A 20,410-nucleotide genomic window follows, 5' to 3' on the forward strand; every position below is an offset into this window, starting at 1 on the left:
TCAACCTGTACAACCTCGGTGTCGGGTTAGCGTCTACGGTTGGTAATCAAAACATGCTAGATACCGGGTTCGAAGCCATCCACACCTTAAACTTTGAACAACAGTCATCGGCAATGGCGGCCGAAGACTTCCAGCATAAGAAGACGTCCTCATTTAGGCAATGATCTTGTCAGAGAGGGTGGAGGAGCAGACAGAGTTTATGGGCATTCTCTTGGGCTCAGTGTGAGAAACTGACCCTGTATGCGGATGGCAGGGGCAATGGAAACCACTGCATTAAGATACGTAACGTGTATCCACAGGACACGTGGCCTGTAATTGCTAAGTGTCATGATGATCTCTCCCCTGGTAAAAGGTCCCGGACTATTCCCCTATTCAGATCTGCGGTGGGGCACTGCCGAGGGGAATGTGACCATGAGAAAAAATTAAGTAACCGACGGAAAGATAACGTTCTACGCGTCAGGGCGTGGGATGTCACGAGTTTTGGACGTGGTAGGGAAGTAAGAAAATCTGAAAAGCTAGATGGTAAGGCTGGGTCTAGGTATAGACTGCGCCAGTGAAGTGAAATGGAGAGAAGACAAGAATTTCTGGTCAGATGAATATAGAGTAATATCGACAGCATGAGAAGACAGTATAACTGAGTAGGATGCATTACGAATAGGAAGGTAGGGCAGAGAGAGAGAGAGAGTTACTGTGAGCTCAGCGACAATCTGTCTTTAGCAGCGGAGCAGCTGGGACGTGTTTACGTCGCGGTTGCAAAGCGCTCCAGGAAGCGGCGACGTTTACACCAGTGGTACTCGCGTGTGTTACTTGTTTGAACAATACAATTGGTAGGTAAGTTTCAAAAAATCACGGTAAAGTTTACGTTCTCTAATGAATACGCAAGACCGTAAGCATTTGAAATAGAACTTTTCTGGAGAGATGAGGTGCATATTAATGACACAGAACTCATTGGAATTTATGTATTAATCGTGTGCAGCTCTGTTTACGTAAAAATGGTGGACGACACAGCGTGTCCAACGATTAGAGAAGCCGCCAAAGGAGGATTCCAGTTTCGAGACTGTCGATGGTCATATTAATGTTCTTTTAGTGGCTAGTGTGGAACCTGGCGCGCACAGCATTCAAATGTTCGAAGTGCCTTTCGAAGTACCTGAATCACTGATTACAGACATATGGCAGAGAATCTAGTCATACAGCCGAACGTTGGGCAAGTTTTTGCACGTATCCAGTGCTCAACGATGTTCAACAGGTGCGAATCATCTTTACAAAGCATGTGCCCTCCTAATGAAATGTAGGCGTTTGTAGGTTATCTACAATGGCCAACCCCCGACGTGCTCTGGACATGGTGGGGAAGGACATCTTCGATCTGAGTGCACAAAGAGGAGTGTCGAGCAACTATCCAGCGGAAGCCTACCGACGCCCGCCGAGCCGCCTCACAGCCGCTGACACTACGACTGCGCCCCGCGACGAGGTCAGCCGAGCTCGGGTCAACGCCGCAGGCGACTGAGGGGCGCTCAGGGCACAGTGCTGCCGAGGTGGTTCCTACTGCACTCCGGCCCCAGGCGCTGCCGCTGACAGACCGCGAGGACGGCCACACGACGAAAGACGCGGAAACTGAAGTGGAGGGGTCGACGGACGCTGTGGCAACGGTGATGCGAGAGGAGCTGCAGGATTCGAACGCGCCGGAGCGTCGTAAGAAGCGCCGCCTCCACTCTGGAGGTTCGGCCCCTCCTCGTACTGAGACACCAGATAACTCTGCTGGTCCGTGTCAGACAGGTCCTCATCACCAGACACCGGACGCCTCGTCGGAACGAGACGGCACCTTTTCACAGCCCAAATGCGACATTTGGTGCCGTCTCGTTCCGACGAGGCGTCCTCTCGGGTGTCCGTCGATTCTCCGGCAGCGCAGGACGGTGCTGCGGAAAGTGCACGGACGCCGCATACCGGTAGAGCCCCCACGGTAGTGGAGACTGACTGGGCTGAGCTGGACGACGACGTCACCGACGTGGCTGCTCCCCCTGGTGGAGACTCGCATTCCTCTTCCACCACTGAGCGCAACTGACGGCCCGGGAAGACGTCGGAGGGGCAGTCTTCTGAGTACCTGTAGTGAGACGACGGGCTTTGGAACTTCCCCTGTCCAGTATTGTGCAAGGGTGACAGATGCTCGGACCCAGGCACACCAATTAGCGACAGATAACGTTAATACTACTACTTAGACTGTGAAACAACAGCTTTTCCGCGACATTCTGTATGCGTCAGATGTGGATATGGTGATGGTGCAGCAAATCTGTACTACCGCGTTCCAGGAAGTAGACGGCTACGTCTCCTACACAGTGCCGAACTCGACAGCGAGAGTGGAAGGGCGATACTGGTCCGAGAGGGGATCCTGGCTTATACACCTTCGGAACAAGGATTGGGGATAACAGTACGTGGTACCCGTATTGTCAACGTTTACGCCCATCCGGCACAGAAAACAGACGAGCATGTGCGAAATATTATTGGGAAGCGATCGTGTCCTTCTTTACTGGCGAATTCGATCATTTACTGGTGGAGGGGGACTTCAGTTGTGTATTGGCGCCAAAATTCGAGCAATGTAAAGGGAAATGGACTTGTACAACACTAGGGGCAGAACCCGTGAGACTCGCGAGGGATATAAGTTTTTTACTTCTCACTAGCCGAGTCGACTCGATGTTTCTGGTGGGCTACGCGATAAGGAGGTCAATGCTAAACGATAGCCACTGCCTGTATTGACTATGTAGTTTATCTGTGTACCATCTCCCATCCTCAACAACACGTGTGGAGAAGCCGCGGCACGCGAAAGCTCAGTTCGTCACTGTTGGCGGACACCGAATGTCGTCAGGATGTCGAGGATGTGTGGGCGACGTGACAACACGGGGTTCTAGCATACCCCTCGGTGCTTCTCTTGTGGTCAGAATGTGTTAAACATATGATATCACGAGTTCTTATACAGTACGATCGGGATAAGACGAGGGGGATGCAGGAGACTCTTGATTATTATTGCACAATGCTTCGTGAGTTGTCATTTCAGGATCCCTCTTCAGAATATCGTGCAGACGTTCGTCGCGCCAAGGCACGCGTCCTCGCGTGACGACGACTGCCAAGTGAGCGTGATCCGGGCAAGGTGTCTAGGCAACATCTCTGGGGAACGCGCCTCGACGTACCACGTGACGCGAGAACACAAACGCTACCGCCGATCATTAGTCACAGACCTTCGTGAGTCAGAGGGACCTCAACTGATGACATTTCGGTTGGATTTTTTGAGCATTTCTGCCACCTCTTTGCCGACTCACCGACGGCTCACGGGGTTCATAGTTGATGGTCGCGGAGACGACATTGCTGTTAAAGGTAGTCTGAGATAACCAGTTATAGACGTCGGACGCCGATGCATCGTGTATACGGATGGTGTTAACCCCGTTAGAGTCAGCTAAGTCCTGAAGAAGGTCATCTGAAGCACCGAAACTGGTAGCCACAAAATAAATGACATCGTAACGACGGCTGTAGGTGTTACATTTTACTACACTATATTTTATCGTCAGTTGCGAGCCAAATGGCGGTTCCATCAGTCTTCATCTCCGTAGTTAGGAGCTGCATCAAAGATGATGGTAAACTGTCGCGAAGCAGGCTCGTCTCAGATTGACAACTCAGTCCGACTACGACGGCCGCTTTCAGTGGTGCTCCCTGCGATAGCACTGGAGCCGCCGACGCACGTTATGCGACTCTGTCTCAGTGGAACAACGCTGCACGAGAGCTCATTCGCCTGCCGTGTCTACGCACACCACCTTATACTCCTCGTCCGCTCAGGACACGAAGTGCGACAGGCTGTCGGTCGTCTCAGAACTTACGGGATGGCGGCAGGTGGTGACGTTAACGTAACAATCTCCTGAATACTACACACTGTACGAGGCACGGAAGACGTACCGCGACCGTTGCGCACGGTGGAAACGCTGCTATACCTAAGGATCGCATTTACTCGTTCTCTTCGCCGGTCAGCGGAGGCGAGTTGTCGGCGGCAGTTTCGTAATGTCCGATTGTCCATACGTAACGCTTCGTTGACAGCCGTTCGCCTCGCGTCACGGCCGCCACATTTAGGGCAGATCCTGCCGATACCGAAGGGTATCGCGTACTGCCGCACGGCTTCCTTTGTGTAATATGTCAGCACTGGGATGTTATTTAATATCAGTTACGACACGTTTCACTACCGTTCCGGAACGGTGGCCTCAAACTTACGAAAGTGCACATCAAAGCTTTGGCGCTTAATCTGCGAGCAGTACTTCGGAATTGGCAACAGCGAAAAGACACCATTACGTCATCTCTGGTACACGAATTTCTTCCGCCGTCGTTCGAACCTGCCATAGAGGTGGATAAAATCTCGGCTGCAATTTCACACATTTTGTGGATTACAGTAATGTTCATCTGGAAGTATCTTCCGTGGGAAAGCCCACGACTCGGGAGATCTATCGCTACCGGATGAGTCTCCATGGGCGCGACGTCATGGATATCAGACACCCAACTGGAGCCTGACAGCATACCTGGCGCGCAGTGTGTACGCCGCTACTGTCAATGGCTGCGTCATCGCCATACGTGTATGCTCATCAGCCGAAAAACTGTGAGACAGGACCGGCTGTGCGCCATTCGTATGGCCACAGTGTCGGAGGACGTTTGGATGCTGACGCGTTTTCTTACTTTCTTTCTTTCTTTTTGTTTTGACCAGACACGACGCTCATTCCGAAATAAGAGACGCATGTAGTCAACTGCATCGCTGGACATTCGATGCAATACGTGTTTGCGCCAGATGTATTGTCCGTGATGGCTTATTCCATATACCTACAACATCAGGAGCTTATAGTTGTCACACGAAATGTAGAACTTACTTTGTCAACTATCTGGGAAGACTGTTCCACAATCCACCCGACAGCTCGGGTGTCCCACGAATGAGACGACTGGATAATGCTTGCGAATCCTACGAACGATGGTAGGCAGATATATCGACACACGTAAAGTTCCACCAAATAGTCGCCACCCGAAATAGGGGTGCAGCCCCACTAGGAGGGATAATTAAGTTTACCCCGCTGGACGCAAGATTTAACGGTACATCACCGCGTGCTGCTGGGAGTGTGACACAGCTGATTGTTGTCTTTTGACTCCCGCCCCTGACGACGATAGCCACTTGGCATTCCATTTCGTTGTATTAAAATAATAAAAGAAATGAAGCAGTGCAAGGAGTGTAAATGAAAAACAACTTTCTTACTTCTAAGCTGGTAAGACGACCGCTCGTGGAAAAAGAAGCGGTTAAGGCTCGAGCGCTGGTCGCATTCGTAGCTGATGGTTTTTTGTATTCAGAACTGCGATTACATTCCAGTAGGGATATTTTTTCGAAGGTTGGCAAAACGCTTTTAAAACTTGTAAGGAACTAAGTAAACGGTCGCACAAAATCTTAACACAGGAACCGCACTGATTCATTGTCTCCTGAAACAGAGGACAGAGCAGCTGGCACGACGGTTGCAACTCTCTATTTTGATATAACTCGCATTCTGTTAAAATTTGAAGTGGGTAACGTCTTTGCTTGGCAATGACAACATCTTCGACTGGGGTTCGAACCCAGACAACGCTTAAATTTTGAATAAAAATTATCATCAGTGGTGGCCAAAGACTCGCATTCTGTTAAAATTTGAAGTGGGTAACGTCTTTGCTTGGCAATGACAACATCTTCGACTGGGGTTCGAACCCAGACAACTCTTAAATTTTGAATAAAAATTATCATCAGTGGTGGCCAAAGACTTCCTGCACGGGAAGTCACCCCTCATTCAGCCAACGACTTTGTAAAAGATGGCGGAAAGAGGAAGAGGTTCGAGGCACTCTTGTCATTGGGGTGGGAACTACCCCTAAAGGCGGAAGAATGAGCAATGATCAATGGCATGAGGATGCAGAAGGCAATGGAAACCACAGTATTGGAATAAAGTTCATTCTTTGCCACCCTGCATTGTTGCCAGATGTATCCAAGATGGTGGTCATGACGTCATTCAATATGGCGGATTTTGGCAGGAAGTTTGAACATTGGCAGGAAGAAGATCAATTGACCTACCTCCACTAACCTAACCCCCATTCCCCAGAAAATGGCGGCAAGTTCAAATTACAACAGGATCATGCACCACACCACGGTTATCTCTACTAAGCTAAGAAAATCGCGAGAAAGAAAGACACTTGTACTAACCTCAGTCACCCGACCGCCACCTACTCCTACAAACTGGCGCCAAGTTTGAATTTTGGCAGTAAAGAGAGTTGACTTGGGGTTTCGCTGCCAACCTAAGAAAACTGCGGGAAACAAAGCTCACCTCCACTGACCTTAGTCACCCGACCACCATCTCTCCCTACGGATTGGTGGGAAAAGGACTCAGCCTGCACTGGGCTGGCGGAGAGAGGAAGCAGTGTACTTTATTTATTTTAGAGCAATTTACTTAGTGATGGAGTATATTTATCACAGTGATACAGAACACACGCTCTGACATACTGCATTTCTTGGAGACCTGCAAACTACTCCTAAGTAACTCAGGTATAATGCTCTACACACACGCCTGCTAATTGTAAACCGTCAAAATAACGCATTCACAGCCTACAGACATACAAATCACTCGTAAATAATGCAATAATTTACGTCCAGATTGACAAACAACTCGCAAATTGTCAAAATAATAAGCCATCTAAATCGCTCTGCAAACATGCTTCCTAATCATCAACTATCGAAATCATGCACCAGTCTTTATTTAAACAACTATAGACAGCTGCACCACCCAGTGTCTTCGCCAGGACACCACTTACCCTTACCCACCCATGTTGTCAGGCTAATGTACACTAATGTGCACTGACGTGTACTAACGTGCCAACGCATGATGTAACCCTAGATGGTGGGTGTAAATGGTGATGAAACGACTCTGCCTGCGCTTTTTATTTTGCAGGCAGTGTCTCCACCACGAGATCCAGACTCCAACTGACCTAGTATACAGTACTGGAACCAGAGGGCACTGTCGCCCCGGACGTCACCAGTTCAACCGCTTCGTCTCTATCGCCATTCTAACGGGACATGTCCGACGTGCGCTACTGACGTCACAGGGTCAAGCTCGTACTGACGATACAGACTGTGCAACAGAAATCTGCCCGCGATTAAACAGAACACGTGGGCGCCGCTGCCCCCCCGGACCCGACGCCACCCCGGCCGCAGCCGGTCACTCCCGCTGAAGGGGCGTGGCTGTCAGCTGTCAGACCGCACGCAGACGTCCGTTCGGGTCCTGCACGCATGAGGTGGTGGCATCCCCATCATACTTGACACACCTGAGAAATTCCCCTCCAAATACGTCATCACCTAGGCACATTTGATGATGCCATCGTACGGGTGCGAAGCCCTATTTTCAAAGCACAGACGCTGCAAGGTGGCCCGTGCACATGTGAACGCTTGCCAAAACACCCTTAATCGGCATTCTCCGTGTTTGGAAATAGATAACTGTCTAACCACAGACGGGGGCGATCATTGGAAGCGCATCTAACAATGTTGTCAACATTATACTGATGTTGCATGACTATGTAAAAATAAGAACCGAGTCGACCTTGTTGAAATTGTGTATTGTCCAAGAAACAGTTAACGCTCACATTCTCGATGTCTCAGCTCGTATGCACGGAAATTCTTGCCCTAACAGAATCTGTTTGCATTCGACATTATTCTGCGTTATTTTCATAGTCTTCCTCGCAGGCCTAACGCGATACCCCCTCCGTCACGTGCAACCCTTCCTGCTTTCAACATACATAAGCGTTCCCTCCACAGATGATGAAAAGACTGAAGGTATTGAAGCTTTTCTCTCTCACACACACTCTTTCTATGAATTTATAGTGCACAAAAATATTGTAGGAGGTAACTATGAAGCAAAGCTTTCCCAGTATGTCACACCAAAGAAAATTAGTCACTGCCGTACACTTACGTGACGGGTGGGACAAACGTCCGTAGACGAGAAACTTGAGCAAAATATATGAAAAAATTAAATTCTGCTTGCGTAAGAAGGCGCCAGCACTCCAGGCGGCGAAGAGGTTGCGAGAACAATAACAGACGCCAGAGCGAGGGAGCCTATCAGATGGGAGGCCAAAGACAGACTCGCAGGAAATGCACCGCCGACGCCCTCTCGGCCGCCAGTACTCAGATGGCCACAGCGGAACGGTGCAGACGGTCAGCCCGTCATCCGCTGAGCCGCCAGTCGCAGCCCGGTGGCAGCGGCAGCCGCACTTAGCTCGGCCTCCGGCTCTGAGATTGGCAGCGCGTAGCGACCAGAGCAGTGTACTTCACCAGCAGTGAGGCTAATGTGGACTGTTACGAAATATATTATACCACAACACGTGGTCCATCTTAAGCAACTTCTTGTTCTCAAGAATAAAGAACACTGTTGATACCTGTGTGCAGTTGTGTTGCAGAAAGTAAATACCAGCCACCAGCAACATCCTCTCCTCGCTTCCCCTGGAACAACCCCACAGTGACAACGAGATGACACAAAAACTGGCGATGGGAATAATTCGGTCCAGATCTTGCTTGCTTCTCTCGTGTTATAGCTTGCAAGGGTGCTCATTTCACATTGCTAATTTGTTGTTGTCTTCTTGCATGTATTCCAGGAGGGGATCAGCAGAACTAATCAAATTTCTCTTTTCAGAGGCTTTCCTTGCTTTTTTGCTATAACGTATCTGTCTAAACAATGGTTACCCTGTCCCCTCCACCCCCAGCCCCCGCGCCTCAGCCGCAGATGGCCAATGTGACGGATCTAATACAGGCTTTTCAGTTTCAGAACCGACAAATTGCTGCTTTGCCGACGACGGTACAACGACTTCTCGCTGCACGAGCCGTGTCGGCTGTAAAATGGTGCTCTCGTATTTGGAATTGCTCTAAAAATGATTAACTCGCCGCAAAGAAGAAATGAAATAGAGCATTAAACCGCCAGAGAAGAGACCAGATACTTGTCACTTGCTTGCCACCACTATTGCGCCACTGCTTCAACTACTTCGGAAAACATACGTATACCGGTGTGAACCAGTGTTTCTTTCTTTTTTTTTTTTTTTTTTTTTTTTTTTGCGGTAATAATTCAAATGTTGAAAAACTTGTGTTTCACGATTGAAATTGTCCACTTCGTGACACCAAGTAGAGTCCTATGCTATAAGTGCTAAAGATCGAGTATCTTGTTTGTGAAGAACTAATAATTTGTTTTTAATTTAAATGTGCCAAAGTTTCAGTGCTAAAGAGCATAAATGTTGTCAGTTAAAATCGTTTGCTTCACAAGTAGTAAAAGAGGCACATAATATTAAACTTGCGAGAAGCTTCAGTTTGCTATGAACTGATTTTACTTTGAAAATGCCAAAGTGTTAGGACTAATGAACATAAATGCGGTCAGTTAAAATCACTTGCTGCACAAGTGTCGTTGTAAAGCACTTAATTTTCATCCTATTTGAAATTTACCTCTAACTTGAAATTATTTTGAAGTTAATTAGGTATATTGTCAGTGCAAATGGTTATAAAGCACTGCAAGATAATTAATATCAAGTGGGATGGGCAATCAGTATTACTGTAATGAAAAGTGTTTCCGTAAGATGCGCATAGTTCATGATAAAGGAAGCAGGAGAAAGTTAATTTGAATCTGGTTTTTTGCTCACAAATCTGAAACATTACCACTGTGGAATGAATATGAAATGTGTTATTTCAGTGTCATATTATTCCATTTGTGAGATGTATATGTTTATTAGTCAAACTTTAACTCTTGTCAGGTGCCACATAGTCTCGTGTTGTCTTTGGGAAATTTTTTTGTGCTGAATTAGTTAAAGGTTGAGGTGATGATTGTAGTTAACAGAAGTAAAGTCACTTTTACGTTTCTCCACTTTTCATTCGCAGCCACACTACACGACAACGGTTCGGCATCTCGTGGGGAAGGAGGGGGGGGGGGGGGATGTGCTAGCATAAGCTGGCGCCAGCACTCCGAGCGGGAAAGACGTAGTGGGAAGACAGATAATAGACGCCGGGGCAAGCGAGCCTATCAGAAGGGAGGCCGATGCCCTCTCGCCCCCGGTAGTCAGATCGCTGCCACGGACCGGAGGGCCCGGTCGATCCCGTTCGGTCGTCCGGTGAGTCGACGAGTCGAGTCGTCGGTCGCAGCCCGGTGGCAGTCGCAGTCGCAGCCAGCTCGGCCCGTAGCTCAGTCGGCACCTGGCGACCGGAGTAGTGTGCGCAGCGGGACGTGTGCTCCGTCAGCAGTGAGGCTAACGTGGGCCGTTACGGAAGAGCTCGTAACGCGACAACGTTCCTAAGTAATTTTCTGTTCTGATAAATAACGAACCCTGCTAATACCTGTGTGCAGTTGTTTTATAGAAAGAGGGTACTGGCCACCAGTAACATCCTCTCCTCGCTCGCCACAGTACAAGTCTACGGTGACAACGAGACGACACAAAAGAAATTAATTGATTCTGATAAAAGATGCCAACTGAGCGTCTGTTTGCGTCACCCTCCCATAATATCCTCAGCCAGAGGTCTCTCAAACGACTGCCAACGTCATTGTTCGACGATAGTGGACCGATCTGCTTGACATTATTCTGATGCAGAGGTACACGCAATAAATGAAGGAAATGAATGTCAATTTGATCTCGCAGTGGTTCGACCTAGGGACATCGATATAAGTGAAGGAAGAACGCGTAATGCATCTGGTCGTTCTAACCGGGAAGGGTCACTCGAGCGAAAACGCTCGCTATTGGATGGAGTGCCGTCACGTCACGACGAAGACCCTAGCGCAGCGCAGCCGTACGCTTACGCGGCAAATGCGCCGCACCGCAGACTCTGTGCCGTGTTACTCGTTCGTTTTACTTTCGGTTTCGTTCGATACGCACCTGTACAAGTAAAAACGAGGGTCCTGACGGGTTCTGTACACATTAGGAGTAAATAAATGATAATTAACATGAAGAATAACTCACTCGTTCGATGAAGAAGCAAATCCTGTCTGTTTCTACTTCCGTTTACCAGACGACGACGCAATCCGTAACTGCTTCCTCTTTGCGGCACATTTCTTCATTGCTTCCAACTTTGCTCCTCGACTGAGATGCCTAATCCTTATAAATGTTCTCGTTTTTACGTAAAGAGTAATAAATGCTTCACGAACTGCAGGAAACTTTTGTTTTAAAATAGACCACAGAGACTTTAAGACTTTTTTTGTTTACACACACCATTTCTGTGAAAAGCAGCAAATTCTTCTTCAAACTGCAACACTCTGTGTTCCCATCCTGGCGTTGGAGTGTAAAGACCACCACGAGATATAATGATATCCATTGTGCAGCATCATCTCCTTCACTTTTTGCTGCTGCAAGGCTTAGTGATTTACCAGTGTTGTGGCACTTAAATGCAATATAGCCTGCAATGTATTTTACCGCATCTGGAAGAACATCTGAGACTACAGAGTCATCCCCCATCGTTACCACATCTGTCAGTAAATTTTCTTCAACATTCACAGTTTCTGGGATTTCTCGTAGCGGCGCTTCGTCAACAACATTTACACACAGCTCACTGGCAATGAAGCTTAGGGATGCAGAATCCGGGTCGACGTCACACTGGGAAGACTCTGTGTTTAATTCTTTAGTAACTGGCGTGTTCCCAGAGAAAGAAATATCACTTGGATTACCCGTCAGTATAAGAAGACGTATCCTCTTCCTTACGTCAAAAGGCGTAGGACTGTTATAAAATATACCTAATCCTCGTACCCAAGAAAAAAGTTTTCCAGGCAATCGTGATTCAGTCTACAAGTTAATATATACCTAACTTTCATACTTTTCAGACTCTCGAAAAGACCAAAGAGAGATTTTACTGAAGTTATGAAACCTTTTTGGAAAGGCAACATTCTTTCTTTGTCACCAACGCGCATTGCTGAACAGATATCTAAGAATCTCTTCAAAGAATTTTCTTGAATTGTGACATTCATTCCAAACCCACTACGCAGGGGTGAGCATTCATCTTTTGCAACTCTAGGGTTCAAGACATCAAAGGTGTCGTTAACGAGTTCAATAAAATTACTTTCAACGTCTTTATGAAGAACATACTTCAAAGCCTGAGCTGTTTGTCGTGAAAATAGGCGCGCTGCCATCCGTACATTCTGCCTTGCTCTTTCAGTTACGTTTAAGTGCGCTTCAGTAATGTGGCATGTTATCGTCGAGTCACTCTTTTGATGCTTTAAAAACTCCTGCCTTAGATGTTTTGTATCCATCAGGTAGCGTAATGCCTGTATCCAAGAAATGGTTCCGTAATAACTTTAACAGATGTGGTACATCGAAGAAAACCCATACATTCCTTGTGTCGTCTGCTGGATTTACGAAATAAGTTCTCTGCATCGACAGACAGTTCCTTCCAAACTTTTATATTTTTCCCGCCCATATAACACGTCACAGGAACTGCCGTAATGATGCTCTGAAGCAAATTACTAGTCATCGCAGTGTCGAAATCATAGTAAACTGGTTGTTTCCACTGTTTATGCAACTCACATATCATGCAAACTTGTACATTGGAATGTGGTCCGACTACTACGTCTTCAGACGAAACCATATGCGGCCATCAACATTCATTTCGTCAAATATCAGAACTGCTAGTCTCTCTTGAGTAGTAAAAGTGTGTGACTTGGCTTTCAATAAACACAGGATATCTTCAAGAATACCCGGTCTGCATTTAAATTCCTTCGTCCATTTCTGAAGGGTTGCCCTGCATGGCAAAGGAATTTTTCGCTTTCGCAGATCAAGTGTATGCTTTAGGTGACAGAGCTCTTCATCTACATCTACATTTATACTCCGCAAGCCACCCAACGGTGTGTGACTCTTAAAGTCAATGCGTAGGCAATGTCCTCTGAATTCCACTTTACCCTTTGTTTTGCCGGCCGTGGTGGCCGTGCGGTTCTAGGCGCTTCAGTCCGGAACCGTGAGACTGCTACGGTCGCAGGTTCGAATCCTGCCTCGGGCATGGATGTGTGTGATGTCCTTAGGTTAGTTGGGTTTAAGTAGTTTTAAGTTCTAGGGGACTGATGACCTCAGATGTTAAGTCCCATAGTGCTCAGAGCCATTTGAACCATTTTTACCCATTGTTTTCATTTAATAGGCATCTTATTTGCGCCGGTGTAAAACACTTTGACAATACACTATTTATACTTTTGAGAAATTTTACTTTTTCTTTCGCGCCAGATGACTTTCTGTCCGCTTCAACGAAAGAACACGTCAGAGATCGTTCGTTTTACTTCGTGAGGCTGCATCACATTTTTTTAGTGCCACTTCTTTCTGTGCACTCAGTTTTTTTAAAGTTCAATATCGGCCCTCAGTTCCTTAATTTCCAAATCCTTATTCACTACTTCAGTGAGCTCATGAGCGCAATCTGTACATGTGGTTCAGTCGACTTTCTTTTTTTTCGGTGACACAGTTTCTAAAGTCGTCAAAGCTCGCTTTTGCAAACTTCTTGCTCCACAGCGTTGTGCACGACTTGCGCATCCCTAACGAATGAATTTAATTTTAATTTTATTATTCCTAAAATTATTTACCGAGAAGGCCTACTATTTCTAAAAAATTTAACTGAGTACTACGCAACTGCATTATTTCTCACTAAAAATCAGATAAATTGACAAAAGTGATTAAATATCAGTGGCATAAGCGGCTACAATAGCTTAATTTGATAAAATGTAAAAATAAAAATTTTTGCGGATATACAGTCATACGAACCAATAACCTCCAACACAGGAATCACAAACCATACGACTACACTACGAAGTCAACTGGTCACTATCACATATTCTTACAGAAGTAAAGCTAAACAAGTTACGCGAAATATGCTGATTTTGTCATTTGAACTATATACTAGCTCTAAAATAGTTAACATATCGAGAATACGTAAAAATAGGGCTATTTCTACGACAAATGAAGCTATTATATCCAGGGGGAAAAGCAAATACACCTGAGCAACATTATTTATTGCCTGTACAGTATAATCATTCCCTCCAGTAAAGCAGTACAGTAATGCATCAAAAAGTGTTGCATTTATGTTAATTCATTTGCATTACGGTAATTTTTCAGTTTCAATTATTTAAAGTGTTATGTATGTGCAGACGTCTTACCCTTTCGTTTGCATCACCGCTTTCCGCAATTTCTTCTCCATGTCATTTCGGAATGTTTATGCAGGGGATTGCTGTTGGTAATAACTTCTTTCTTGAAGGTAACACTAGAAGCTCATTTCTCAGATCCCGTTCACAATCTTCAAGCCGAAAATGAGCTGAACGCACACGTGCAGTTTTCACGTTCACTTTGTCCTTGCGTTTGCATCGAACTGTCCATTCACGTTGCAAGTGCTCATCCTTGCGAAAAACGTGATAAATAACGTCCGTCGTCGTTCGAGCAGTATTAATGCAATGTGCCATGGCACGGTTACAGTGACTGTCTCAAAACAAATTACTCTTTGGGATGCACTCTGCCACTTCCGTGTTCCACTGAATTCACAGCACTGCAGCGTCCTCTCAGTGACGTCAAGGCGTGCAAGGGCGTCTGGGAGTTTTTTACTCGCTTGGGGCTGGAATGGCCTACCTGCTTTTTCTATATACCTTGGTTCTACCCTCGATCAATTCGTCATAGTCCTTTCTTTACTGGCTGTCAACAGAAATACATAGTAATAGTAATTCATACATAGTAATAGTTGTATCACAAAAATCAGAGAGGTTTGCTTTTTAAATAAACTCGACTCACAGATTTCCGGTAAATACCATATGTTTAAGTAAATACAGAGGAACATACGAGCAGATGCTTACACTATGAGATACCCGACAGATATAAGCGCCACCGTCGTGCCAGAATAAATGAAGTACATAATGATCGCTTATTTGTTTACCGACACTATACATTTTTCATTTCTGCTTCGTTCACTTAGCAAATGCCTCTAGCCAAATGATTTTAATTAAAAATCTTATTTCTTTATGTGAAAAAGAAGAAAACACTATTTTACTATAAAATACAGTATTAATAGATTTCTATAAATATGGTTTTGAAATCACTGTGAGGGCGATGCATAAATGTCCTTCGTAAATAACAATCATGTATAACGTTTTAGGGGCCCCTTGAGTGCACGAAGTTATGTAATGAACAGAACATAGTTTGGGCATTCAAACAGTTACCAACTAGTAAGACACATTTTCGCTTAAATATTTGGCAAAAGAGTTTTGTTCTTTTTAAACGATTTAGTTTTGATTTTCTGATAGCAAACTATGTTAAGAAATATTTTAGTTTTGCTTTAATCATGTAATAAAGTACGAATTATTTGGTATCTGTGCGCTGATCGATAAATTTTCAGTCTTTATTAGAAGGTTTACCTTGGATTAGACCTTTTTACTATATTTACTTTCGACTTTATGAGGCACAAGTGAACAAATGTGTTTATGTGGCGTTTCATTTTGTCTGATTCCATCCCTCGCCCCTGGGCGCAGCAGACGGGAAAAAAGCCCCCGTTCCCTCCCACCCCCCACCTCTAAAAAAAGAAACGCAGCGAGGGATAAAATTTCCATCCAGTTTACTCAGTTTAACATAAAAAAATTGCTCCATATTTACAATTTTATCGAAAGGTACCGTTACAAAAAACAGATTTTCGTACTTAATTTCTTCGCTTTGTGTTATCAAAGTTATCGTGTTGATTGTTTTGAAATCTGAGCTATTTTTGGTTCCACAGTTTACAAATTGTAATAAAGTTCTTAAACTTTAGACCAATGTCACCCTCGTCAGCAATTAAGTCTTCTGCTCTATCTAATTGATACGGAGATCAGGCAGTCGCCGACCTCTGTCATCTGTTGCAGCTCCGCCTGCACACCAGCTGCTTGATACGAACTGTTGTGGCGTAACAAGCTTGCTACGCCACACTGGGAAGGGAGCCGAAAGAAAGGCGCGCGTACACACACGCCGACTGGCGTCAAGTCTGGAACAGGATAACTATTGAATGGTAGCAAGAAAAGTACGTATTTGCTTTATACTTAACTTTTATTCTTTGATGAATACAGCGTTCTTCTTGAGACATTTATACGATAACTCTCAAACTAGGTAAGGCTAATGGCGCCTTGCAAGCTCGTAGCCATGGACTTAGCAGAAGGCTATTCTAACTGTCTCTCGGCAAATGAGAGGAAGGCTTCGTCCGTATTGTCGCTAGCAAAGTCGTCCGTACAACTGGGGCGAGTGCTCTATCGTATATCGAGACCTGCCTTGTGGTGGCGCTAGGTCTGCGATCACACAGTGGCGACACGCGGGTCCGACATGTACTAAATGGACGGCGGCCGATTTAAGCTACCACCTAGCAAGTGTGGTGTCTGGCGGTGACACCACACGAACAAACGCCTGCTGCTCGCACCAGGGCTGCCACGGCGTGTCGGGGCTGCGCTCTGCTTCGCAGCTCAGCATCGTTTATACGAAGCAAATTAAGGGCAGCATCAGGGAGACGAAACACATTCGTTACGCGCTTGCGGCCCTGAAAAGAATTTTGCTTAGTGTACTTGTCTTGTCAAAAGTTTAATGTAGGTTATACGTAGTTACTCCTGTTCATTCATTTCGTGAAGTGAGAACTTCCGTTTTCTTGTTACGTGTACGTTGGCATCACTGTCACCTGTCAGAGCTCCGCATGGCTCTCACTAAACAATCTCTCTCAGCGTGTTGCTTGTAGTTCAGTACTCAGCGAAGCATATTACGAAAGTGTCCTCCACAATCAGTAGTTGAGCGTTCTTGTAGGACACACGTATGTTTGGTCTTTAAAGTTTTTGCACGTTAAACGAACACAATCGTACCTGACAACAATAGTCGGCACATTAAGCACTGTTACCGAGTAACAAAACGGCAGACGTCAGTTGGTTTCCGCGGTACCACCTTCATCACATGTGTTTATTTGTGGTTTCGCGCAACAAAAGTTATGAAGACACACTGGATGAAAAGCGTTCGTCAGCCGATTACTTCCACAATCCGACGCAGCAGAGGTGAGTACAAATTCACGTACTACTGCGGGCTTTCAAATGTGTTATCTGCTTATGCTTGTGGAGTCTTTCAGCATCACTTAAATGAGTGTCGTGAGCTTCATAGTGGGTTTTAAACTGCAGTACATACAGAATCACTGCGTCTCTTTTCTTAGGAGCTTCTATCTACCTTTTCAATCAAATAGTTGCTGTTCAAATATTTTGTTATCACAGTACGTGAAACTTGATACAACTCTAAAATTATTTACACATTTAATATCTCTCTTTTGCGATATTTGCAGTGGAGTTGTATATACAAGATTTTTATACTGTCATAATAATGGGTCATGTACTTAGTGGCTCCGTTCAGTGGCCTGACGTTTACCTGTGAGATGTCTTTCATAAAATAAAGTCGTGTTTTCCGTCGTTCAGGGCGCCACTTTTCGCACTTTACTTGCGTAGAAATTATGGTGTCTACGAAAGAAGCTAAAATTACCAGAGCAAAACGTGGTCCACCGCGTATGCGAATGAATAATGTGCATCCAGCGATACACAAAGAGAAATTTTGCCTAGTTAAGAGATTGACAAGACATGGCGATAAGCAACTCATTGCTAGATTTTTCAACTAGTACTATGATCTTGCTTCATTCAAACAGAACAATTCACTAGAAACGTACTTAATTACTTGTTCCTGCACAAAGCGTTTGTCATAATAAACAAAACTTAAGCTATAAATACCTATAGGTTTGTGCATTGCTTGCGTAGCAAACGCTTTTTTACTTCTCTGTGCTTGGCAGTATATCCTACTCATGCTGGCTGCGCTTACAGGGAAATTATCATTTTATGTTTTACACGTTTTAATATTCATTCACATACCACGTATCTCTGTCATAAATTAGTACTTTCAAAATTATTTGGGATTAACCATTGTAGCCTATGGCAACGGCCTTGCCGCAGTGGGTACACCGGTTCCCGTCAGATCACCGAAGTTAAGCACTGTCGGGCGTGGCCGGCACTTGGATGGGTGACCATCCGGCCGCCATGCGTTGTTGCCGTTTTTCGGGGTGCACTCAGCCTCGTGATGCCAATTGAGGAGCTACTCGACCGAATAGTAGCGGCTCCGGTCAAAGAAAACCGTCATAACGACCGGGAGAGCGGTGTGCTGACCACACGCCCCTCCTATCCGCATCCTCAGTTGAGGTTGACACGGCGGTCGGATGGTCCCGGTGGGCCACCTGTGGCCTGAAGACGGAGTGCTACTATTGTAGCCTATTGTTCAGGACGTGTCTGCAGATCATAGCTTTACATGCCACTGTGTAGTCTATGAAACAAAACACTTCTACCGCTTCAAAGCTTGTGTCCAAATCTTAATCAGTTCTTATACAAATATATTTGCATATGTACGTTAGTCCGTGAGATTAGCACAGCTGGATCTGTCTGTGACTGTCAAGAATTATACACAAATATTTAGATTCCATACTTAATTACGAAAAGTTCATTCATCCTTGAAGAAGCATACTTAAAAATTACAGAAGCACTTTCATTCTTAAAAGAAGAATTCGTCAGACTTAATTCGTAATGAGTCCAATCATAGCAAGTAACGTATGAAGTGAAATTATATACAAATACTAGATATTCCTCGTGCATTTCTTTCACCACCGCCCGTCAGGCCCAGGGAATGGAATAGCTCGCATGACAATACAATGTGTACAGACTAATATGGCGCGCGGTGAGTGACCTAAAGGCATTTCCCATTTAAAGTCGCTACTGCGCCAGATGTCAATTCAGTTTGCGCGAATAATACATTTGATATGGAACTACCTGCAAGTGATATTGGTCCTCCTTAATAATGCGAGGATCATTTGAGAAGACATTTGAATATTATTTAGCAAATTAGGTAGTTGAGCCTTTTGTTGTTCTGTTAAATGCTAGGATTGTGTCATTTTCGTTTGAATACAGGAAAAAATACCCATGCGAGCCTCTATGTTCTGACGTTCCAGTGCGTTACTAACACACTACTGCCCTACTGCGCCTTAGTTTCTATCACTTTGAGACTTTGACCTTCACTTTCTCGCACAAAGTGCCACGAGATTCTTAATGAACTTAAAACTAATTTCCTACCACCTACTACTAAATGTCAAGTTCCGTTTGGAAAGTCGAACTTTGCGTAACCCCCAACCAGAAATTCCGAGCCTAACAGACAGGAGACAAATTCTTTACAGCGAGAAACGTCGAGTCCGCGCAGAGTAATAACGTGTGGGGAGAGTGAGTGGTGGTGGTGGAAGGCGCTGGAGGGGTAGCGCCCTTCTACACTGAAGGGTACGGCCGTAACTTTTGTTAAGTATTCAGTGGAGCCCACACTTGTATGGCGACCATTCAAGAAGATCTGTCACCATTGCTTTCGTTGGTAGTTAAAAAGAACTCCGCTGAATTTGTTTTCGCCTGGCTTGTTAACCATTTGTAACATTCAGACAAGCGTCACGAGTGGCGAATTTTGAGTAAAACTGACACATTTAACTTTTGCTTCTTTTCCTAAAACACGGCAGAGCTTACAGTTTCATCTCGCTACCCTGTGTTCTGAAACAGAGTTTTACGAAGTTTGTTAAGGAAGTGAGGAACAGGAAAGTCAGTAGCTTACGAAAAAGCACATCCTCGGTACAAAAATAAACAAGTAATATCTTCACTTATATTGTTTCAAAACCTGTAGCATTTCTCCTTTCACCAGCTATCGATGGCCCTTAAAAATTGCGTCTGTGGTTAGTGGAATAACACGGTAAATGATGCAGTTCTGCCCGACAACCGTATGGAAAAATAGTCTCCTCTTCGCGTGCTGTCATTTGCCAAAATCTCATTTCGATATCTCAAACCGTTTAGGAAATATGAGGAATGTTGTCCATATTATGCCCTGGCTTTATTGCTAGCGGGTCGTAAGTGAGTGTGCTATGTCAGATCAACTTTTTCGAGATCAATGACAGATGGAGACCAACTCCTAAGTCTAAAGACAAATACAGTACTTTAGCTAAATTTAATACAGCGAAACATATAACGTAATATCTACCAAATGTAAAATCGAAGCGACTTTTTCGTAATTCGCGCAGTGTCTTACTTCCGTGCAAATATCACCATAACTATGACCATCAACGAATGATGAGCACATTATCATGAAGCTGACACAATTATAAGCTGTAAGTAACGCAAAAATGAACTTTTTTACCGAATGCTTAAGTAAAATCGGTACGCCTCTATTCTGTTTCGCCTTCGGAACAAACGAATGAACTTGCCCGCCACTTTGGACAAAACTGGTCACCGCGCTTCGGCTACCGTATTGTGCGCGGGCTGTACATGCTACTCTTCCGCCCTCACATTCCACAGTCACCCAACTAATTGCCCCTTGA

At 45.2% G+C, this 20,410-nt stretch overlaps 1 pseudogene; it reads left to right on the forward strand.

Annotated features, from left to right (window-relative positions):
• The first annotated feature begins 17,953 nt into the window (after positions 1-17,953).
• LOC124617215 lies at positions 17,954-18,070 on the forward strand (annotated as a pseudogene).
• Positions 18,071-20,410: the final 2,340 nt, after the last annotated feature.

Source organism: Schistocerca americana, chromosome 5 (genome assembly GCF_021461395.2).
Source record: "Schistocerca americana isolate TAMUIC-IGC-003095 chromosome 5, iqSchAmer2.1, whole genome shotgun sequence".
NCBI classification, from domain to species: Eukaryota; Metazoa; Arthropoda; class Insecta; order Orthoptera; family Acrididae; genus Schistocerca; species Schistocerca americana.